This window comes from Schistocerca piceifrons, chromosome 5, assembly GCF_021461385.2.
Source record: "Schistocerca piceifrons isolate TAMUIC-IGC-003096 chromosome 5, iqSchPice1.1, whole genome shotgun sequence".
Lineage (NCBI taxonomy): Eukaryota > Metazoa > Arthropoda > Insecta > Orthoptera > Acrididae > Schistocerca > Schistocerca piceifrons.
This window is the reverse complement of record NC_060142.1, coordinates 206,767,415-206,776,632: the sequence shown is the minus strand read 5'-3', so window position 1 is coordinate 206,776,632 and position 9,218 is coordinate 206,767,415.

Genomic DNA, 9,218 nt, shown 5'->3' with positions numbered 1-9,218 from the left:
GATATCTACCATTTTGTCATCTGTGCGACAATCTAGAGAAGGAATTACCGTGCAGTCTTCCTCTGTGAAACAGCTTTGGTAAACGATATTTAGTATTTCAGCCTTTAGTCTGTCATCCTCTGTTTCAGTACCATTTTGGTCACAGAGTGTCTGGACATTTTGTTTTGATCCACCTACCGCTTAGGCATAAGACCAAAATTTCCTAGGATTTTCTGTCAAGTCAGTGTCGCAGAAGGAACAGCTTCTCGTAGCCCTAATAAACGGCCTCGTTGAAACATAGTGAGGTGCTGATAACGGCGTCTCTGTTGCCTGAAAGGCATTCTTGGCTAACGTCGACTCATTACGTCCAGTCTCAAAGGTAACTAACGTTCACGACCATTACAGAGTGTATTTAAAGTAAACCTGAGTGCCGGCCGGAGTGGCCGTACGGTTCTAGGCGCTACAGTCTGGAACCGCGAGACCTCTACGGTCGCAGGTTCGAATCCTGCCTCGGGCATGGATGTGTGTGTTGTCCTTAGGTTAGTTAGGTTTAAGTAGTTCTAAGTTCTAGGGGACTGATAACCTCAGAAGTTGAGTCCCATAGTGCTCAGAGCCATTTGAACCACTTAAACCTGATTTGCATCTACAATATGGCCGTACTAGTGCCGCCCTTATGTGACTGGCGTAATATTTGAATAGATATCATCTTTCTGGTATAGAAACATGCCTATCAACTTTGTTTATCAGAGCAGGAATATTATCCAATGACTATGGCCCACCAATGGTAGCCATATGAATTTTAAACAATACTATCACTTCTCCAACACGAACCCGTGAAAACTCCCCCTGTTGTGTGCGTACTGTAAGACCTTCGGTACACACACCATCAGATTATTTGACTTGTCGCTTTAACGAAGTAGGCGAGTGTCAGCAATATGTCTCGTGGTCTTATCGTGGCGTGTTTACCTTCTGCCGTTAGGTCAGACGATAGAAATGCCACTTGCACGCTTAGAGTAGCAGATTGACGGTGACCAACTTTAAACAGAACTTGATTAATTTTCACACACATTTATTAAAATAATAAAAATCATAGATACTACGTAACTTGAGTCTGGATGCTGTTTACAATTGACAATCTATAGTTCCTTTGGTCTTGGTACGTTAATCTTATTCTCACATATCTCTGATACGTGACAAAACGTCTAGTCATTTCTCTTCATGGCTATGTACAGGAATATGATAATCTTATTAGGCGCAGGCTGAAACTTGACTTTAGACTTGTACAGACAAATGCAGACTCACTAATCGGAGGTCTGTACACTCGTTATAATACCTCGCGCGTTCAGGTATCACTGCGTGAGTGTGATCCGTGAGGAGAAAAGGTTCTACGTTAGCGGTAATCTCATTGGCTGCGTGACATATTAATACGCGGATCGGCGGAAGCAGAATTTGACAGCGCCATCTCATAGTGCGGAGACGAACGAGCGCTGCGCCTGCGCTGTTGTGCTTAGCGGGGCGCGCTCTAGTGGGAAAGTTGTGTACGCGACGACTACGCGGAACTATGTACACAACACCCCCTTTATAAGATGACGCGACACTCGTCTCTGACAGTGTTCTAGCAGTAGTGGACACCAGAAGTCCTTGAGGAAGATCCCAGCAGAGGGGTCGAAACGTCGATCATTTTAGAAGAAACATGACGCGGCCTAATAGAAGATTTTAACTTCGGTGATAACGGCCACGAAAGCCTGCAGACGTTCATAACTTTGTTTATGTCGCACATTTGTGCGATTTTTGTGTTATTTTCTTCTCCGTCGCCGTTTATGGACTACGCCCTTCCTTTTCTTTTTTTATTTTCATTTTTTTCGCTTTAGTTCTTTGCATCTGCTCGGGGCGGACATCGTAAGACAGCCATTTAAGTTCGTTGTCCCTCTGTTAACTTAGATTTTTTATTACAGAGGGCACATGACCCTCTCACCGAACACGCTGTGCTACCGTGCCGGCAGCCCTCGTATATTGCACAGTTCTGTTCTGTGTCGATAGCTTGTGTGCTGGACGTTTCAGTGCGGCGGTGGCACGGCTATCTGACAAGCACGAAAGCGAGCGTGGGTCACCGCTGCCGCGATCGCAATGTGAGTGCGCCTTTGAGGCCGCGTAACGGTGCGGCAGGCGTCCAGAGGACTCGTAGGCGGCGCCAGGATCGATCTGGCCGGCCGCGGGCGCAGGCGATCTGTAAAGTTTTAATTAAAAGGCGAGTTTTAATGAGGGCGGCGCTCTCGACACGGGCGATTTGCAGCGCGCTTTGCGCGGTGCAGTGCGGCCGGCGGACGGTAGGCGCCCGGCCGCCCGCTGGCGGAGCGCGCGTCACGGGCGAGCCGGCCGGAGCCGCGGCAGCGGCGCATGAATCAATAACGCGCGCCCAGGCCGCGCCGCGCAGCCCGGAGCGCGCCGAGGCGCCGCCTGTCCTGTCGTGTCGCGTCGTGTCGCGCCCTGTTGTGTTCTGTTGTGTTGCGTTGTGTACCGTTGTGTTGCGCTGTTTGCTGCCGTCGAGAGCGCCGTGCTCGCGGCCGCCCGTGACAGACAGCTTTTCATGTCGGCCGGCCCCTGCACGCCCTGCCGCCAGCGCAACTGTCGTTAGTCCTCGGCCGCAGGAAAGGCTGTTGACGTCACTGCCGCTGTACAAGCTTCTGGCAAATTAAATTTCTATCCGGACGTCCGAGGCGCGTGTCGATCGGGCGCGCATAGTGCTGTCAGGTTCCCCACCGACGCGCCGGCGCGGTTAGCGGCCGGAGGTGTCGGCGAGTACAGATTCCGAAATAGGGTTTCCTCTCCCAGAGACAATATACATACGTATTTCACTTTCTTAGAAAAAAAAAACTTGAGTTTTATGGAATTGATGGCCTTGTAAGCAGGTGGTTTAATTTATTTTTGAGAAACAGAATGCCAAAAGTTGTTTCGAGTACACTACTGGCCACTATAATTGCTGCACCACGAAGATGACGTGCTACAGACGCGAAATTTAACCGACAGGCAGAAGATGCTGTGATATGCAAATGATTAGCTTTCCAGAGCATTCACACAAGGTTGCCACCGGTGGCGACACCTACAACGTGCTGACACGACGAAAGTTTCCGAACGATTTCTCATACACAAACAGCAGTTGACCGGCGTTGCCTGGTGAAACGTTGTGGTGATGCCTCGTGTAAGGAGGAGAAATGCGTACCATCACGTTTCCGACTCTGGTAAAGGTCGGAGTGTAGCCTATCGCGATTGCGGTTTATCGTATCGTGACTTTGCTGCTTGCGTTGGTCGAGATCCAATGACTGTTAGCAGAATACGGAATCGGTGGGTTCAGGAGGGTAATACGGAACGCCGTGCTGGATCCCAACGGCGTCGTATCACTAGCAGTCGAGATGACAAGCATCTTATCCGCATGGCTGTAACGGATCGTGCAGCCACGTCTCGATCCCTGAGGCAACAGATGGGGACGTATGCAAGACAACAACCATCTGCACGAACAGTTCGACGACGTTTGCAGCAGCTCGGAGACCATGGCTGCGGTTACCCTTGACGCTGCATCACAGACAGGAGCGCCTGGGTGCACCAATGGCAAAACATCATTTTTTTCGGATGAATCCAGGTTCTGTTGACAGCATCATGATGGTCGCATCGGTGTTTGGCGACATCGCGGTGAACGCACATTGCACGCGTGTACTCGTCATCGCCATACTGGCGTATCACCCGGCGTGACGGTATGGGGTGCCACTGGTTACACGTCTCGGTCATCTCTTGTTCGCATTGACGGCACTTTGAACAGTGGACGTTACGTTTCAGATGTGTTACGACCCGTGGCTCTACCGTTCATTCGATCCCTGCTAAACCCTACATTTCAGCAGGATAATGCACGACCGCATGTTGTAGGTCCTGTACGGGCGTTTCTGGATACAGATAATGTTCGACTGCTGCCCTGGCCAGCACATTCTCCAGATCGCTCACCAACTGAAAACGTCTAGTCAATGGTGGCCGAGTAACTGGCTCGTCACAATACGCCAGTCACTACTCTTGATGAAATGTGTTATCGTGTTGAAGCTGCATGGGCAGCTGTACCTGTACACGCCATCCAAGCTCTGTCTGACTCAATGGCCAGGCGTATCAAGGCCGTTCTTACGGCCAGAGGTGGCTGTTCTGGGTACTGATTTCTCAGGATCTATGCACCCAAATTGCGTGAAAACGTAATTACATGTCAGTTCTAGTATAATATATTTGTCCAATGAATACCCGTTTATCATCTGCATTTCTTCTTGGTGTAGCAATTTTAATGGCCAGTAGTGTAATTCAGACAATGTTCGAAGGAGAGAAAATTTCAGTGACTGGGGAGAATTAAAGAATGGTGCCGTACAGAGTTCCATAATGCACCCACACCCATTTCTGATACATGTGATTGACCTTCCATTTAGCATTTATCGAGAGGCATTGGCACGTTTTGCAAACGAGACTAGTGTTGTATTAAATCACATGAGAGAGAAAGCAAATCGTTGATGACGTTTCTCAAAGAACTGTTGATTAGTTTACTCGTCTTGAGTACTAAGGGGGCGATCTGTAGTAATCACGAGAAAATTTGTACTTCTTAGCGAAGATCGCTTGTAAACAACCTTTGTTGTTGATTACTGGTGTCGGTGCCGACGGCCGTGCCACGTTGGTAACACCGGTTCCCGCACGATCACCGAAGTTAAAGAACGTTGGGGCTCCCGGTAAAAGGTATTACACGTCTCCTATACCAGCCGTACAAGTACGCTTTCTAAAACACTGCCAGATGTCTGAAGGACGAGATAAGTGATGCAACGGCAAGTCAAGGCCAAAAACACAATATACAGAGTAATTCGCCAAATGTCGAGCCCTTGCTGCAGTGAAGCGCAGAGTAATGTGCGAGGAAACCAGTTTTTGGGAATACTCCGTATATCGCGGTTTTAACTTCGACTTGCCGATGCTTCGCTCATCTCGTCCCTCACATACCTGGTAATTTTTTAGAAAAAGTTCTTGTACAGGTGGTATATGAGACATTTAGTAAACTTTTATCGGGATCTGAAGACAGTAACCAACAATAAACATTCTTTTCAAGCGATATTGGCTAAGAAGTTCATCTTCTCTCAAGTAGTTGTTAAGCTGTTCTCCGAAAAAGAACTCTCTCTAAATTTTAAGAAAACGCACTATATTCAGTACTTGTACAACAAACGCGACATACCAACAGCTGATGTATACTTGAACAGAATTCAGTAAGCTGCGTGGAATGTGCAAATTTTTGGATATACATATTGATGAAAACTTGAACTGGTGGAAGCATATTACTGAGTTGCTCAAACAATTAAGTTCAGCTACTTTCGACCCTCGTGCAATTGCTAGTCTTGGAAACAATCGAATCCACTTCCTAACAATTTTACTCATTTACTCTCGATCACATATTGTGAAATATTTTTCTGGAGTAACACATCATTAACAAAATAAGTATTAATTGTAAGTTGCGAAATTCGTCATCAGTAATCCATCACAATTTAAGAAGATTAATAACGTCCATACCTACAGGAACAAAAAAAAAGTTTATTATCCATTATTAAGCCGGCCGGGGTGGCCGAGCGGTTCTAGGCGCTAAAGTCTGGAACCGCGCGACCGCTACGGTCGCAGGTTCGAATCCTGCCTCGGGCATTGATGTGTGTGATGTCCTTAGGTTAGTTAGGTTTAAGTAGTTCTAAGTTCTAAGGGACTGATGACCTCAGAAGTTTAGTCCCATAGTGCTCAGAGCCATTTGAACCATTTGAACCCATTATTAAAGCTGGCAGTGACACAGAAAGAAGTTCAGTAAGCATCAACAAAAGTTTTTGAGCGCTTTAACATAACATGAGATCTCTGACACATAGCAAAGCAAGTTTTGAATCTAACCTAAAATAATTTAGATACGATACAATATTGCAGTGTTATTCTGATTTACACTGCAAGGTTTCTTCGCACATGCATGCCTATCCGAAGGAACCTTGCTCGTAAATCGGAATAACACAGACACTGCAGTACCGTATTTATCAGCCAACACCGTGCAAGTGACTTTCAACTGAAATGTCTCCCCTTACGGGAATATACATAACAGATGTACGAGAACAGTTTGTAGAAACATGGTTGACCATATGAAAGTTTGGATCTGGTCGTGAATCGTGCTCTGCTAGTCAAGTGATAGCAAGTGATAAGGCGACCGCTCGCGATAAGCGGGAAATCTGGGTTAGAATCCCAGTCCAGCACAAACTTTCATTGTCGTCATTCATCTACATCTACATCCATACTCCACAAGCTACCTGACGGTGTGTGGCGGAGGGTACCTTGAGTACCTCTATCGTTTCTCCTTTCTGTTCCAGTCTCGTATTCTTCGTAGAAAGAAAGATTGTCGGTATGCCTCTGTGTGGGCTCTAATCTCTCACATTTTATCGTCATGGTCTCTTCGCGAGATATAAGTAGGAGGGAGCAATATACTGCTTGACTCCTCGGTGAAGGTATGTTCTCGAAACTTCAACGAAAGCCCGTACCGAGCTACTGAGCGTCTCTCCTGCAGAGTCTTCCACTGGAGTTTATCTATCAACTCCGTAACGCTTCCACGATTACTAAATGATCCTGTAACGAAGCGCGCTGCTCTCCGTTAGATCTTCTCTATCTCTTCTACCAACCCTATCTAGTACGGATCCCACACCGGTGAGCAGTATTGGAGTAGTGGGCGAACGAGTGTACTGTAATCTACTTCCTTTGTTTTCGGACTGCATTTCCTTAGGATTCTTCCAATGAGTCTCAGTCTGGCATCTGCTTTACCGATGATTAATTTTATATGGTCATTCCATTTTAGATCACTCGTAATGCCTACTCCCAGGTAATTTATGGATTTAAGTGCTTCCAGTTGCTGACCTGCTACGTTGTAGCTACATGATAAAGGGTCTTTCTTTCTATGAATGCACAGCACATTACACTTGTCTACATTGAGATTCAATTGCCATTCCCTGCACCATGCGTCAATTCGTTGCAAGGTCATTTATATATATTGTGAATAGCAACGGCCCTGCAACACTGCGGCACACCTGAAATCACTCTTACTTCGGAAGACTTCTCTCCATTGGGAATGACATGCTGCGTTCTGCTCATTATACAGTCGATGGTCGTCCGTATTCGCAGCTGTGAATTCAGTTAATGTATAAAATAATTTGTTCTGGGAAATCATTCTATTTCAGAGACGAATTTTTACTTAAAATATAGTTGACTGTTGTAAAGAGTCTTGGCATGAAAAGGCCTGAAAATATATTACTTATCATGTATACAAATCCTGTAAACTGACTTGCTCCACATAAGTTGAATAAATAAGTCGTTCAAAAGATCTATGGAACGTGTAAGTATGTGACCAACTAACTAACCACTATAGTATCAGAAGCTTACATATTTTCAGGAACAGAGGGAAAAGGGAAGGTAAAACGTTGAAGAGTCACTTTAAACGATCGACTAAATATCCTCACAACAGGACGGTATTTACAGAAGACGGCCCCCTAGGCCTGAGACTTTTTGGCTCCTCTCATCCTCCCTACTACTCGCTTTTTCTTTTTCTTTTTTGTTTTTCACTCTTGGTCACTTTTGTTTTTGCAGGCTGTCTCCTCTATGTCTTTGTTTCGAAATGTTGCAACTTCCGTGCTACCTACACAGGCCCCGGTGTTGACTGCTTCTCCACCATCAATATAAAAAGTTTCACACTGCTAACTCTACTACCACTGTCGCCACATACTTGGCCGCTGTCAAAGCTTTCATTAAATGGCATTAAAATTTCACCTTGATCTATTAATACGGGAAGTAAATATCCTGAATCACTCCGTGATAGTTGTGGATACTTTGTAAATCAAACCGTTTAGGTCACTTAATATATTCCTCCATTTATAATGTCGGTTCGACTACTGCCGTCATCAGATCAAAACTTAAAACTTTTGAAACAATTTTCAGTGTCAGTATCAATAAAAACTACGTCTAAGCGGAGCGTCGGTTGTCAACTGCCGCAGTTGGCGCTTGCTTAGGAAAACGATTTATTAATACTGACACTGAACGTTGTTTCAAGAGCTCTGAGCTCTGATCTGATGACGGCAAAAGGTGAAAAGTTATAAATAAAGACATGCGTTAAACGGCCTAAAAGTAAAAAAGTTCACCTTTCTTGCTAACATTACCATGACCGACATGGCGGTTCCATTTCACATGTTTACTCTTAAATAATATCAGCCAAATCTTTAAGCTTTTTTCGTTCAATAGTTCGTTTTCCATTCTGAGCAACACCTAAGCTTCCTCACGTCGCTCATCATGATGGTTACTCTACTTTTTTTTAAAAAATAATAATAGCTGACACTCGCAATGGTGACAACTGACAACGAACAAAATGTCAACGTTTACACAATAACAAAGCGGTAGGCTTGGAAGAGAGAAATATTTTAGGTTTGCCGTTACCCGCGCAACCAACAATGCGAGCTCGAAATGTATTCTAAAATTCTACAACAAACGGACGTCAGCGATATAGGCCTACAGTTTTTGCTCTGGGATGTGCGACGAACACCTGCAGACATGTACGCTACATATGTCGAGCAAATCATCGATTTCATTGTGTGTATATACAAACAAATTCATCTGCAAGGTGTTACAAAAGTATTCCATACCGTGAGAGGCAGTGGTACGGACCAAAACAAGACAAAAATGTCCAGTAAACATGCATACTTTATGAGCTATGAGAACTTTTTCATCTTCGCTACTATGTCGGACACCCCTTGTAGTGAAAAAAATGCTCATAGTTTGAGCCAATCTTTACTGGACACTTTTCATTGATTTGTCCATACTACCACCTCTTAAAATACTGAATACTGTTCTTGACACCCAGTAGTCGATCATATTGTGCAAGGACATCAATAATAATTGCCACTCCTCAGTTCTGACCAAGGTTTCCGGGTGGTTTCCCTTGGCTGTAAATGAAACGCTCAAACTGGAAATCCTCTTCCAAATATCCCCATACCTTTGCTATACAAGCCGTTCTTCTGGCATTTGACTGAAAAATCCCTGATCTCCAGTGGGTCACTCCTCCAGCAGCCGTTGCATAAAAATAGTTATTAAAGAAAAAAAAACAGCGACAAGTATAAATTGTTGCCATACTGTACCACCGTCTGGTGTTGCATTAAATGGTTATAATTAAATTGCAG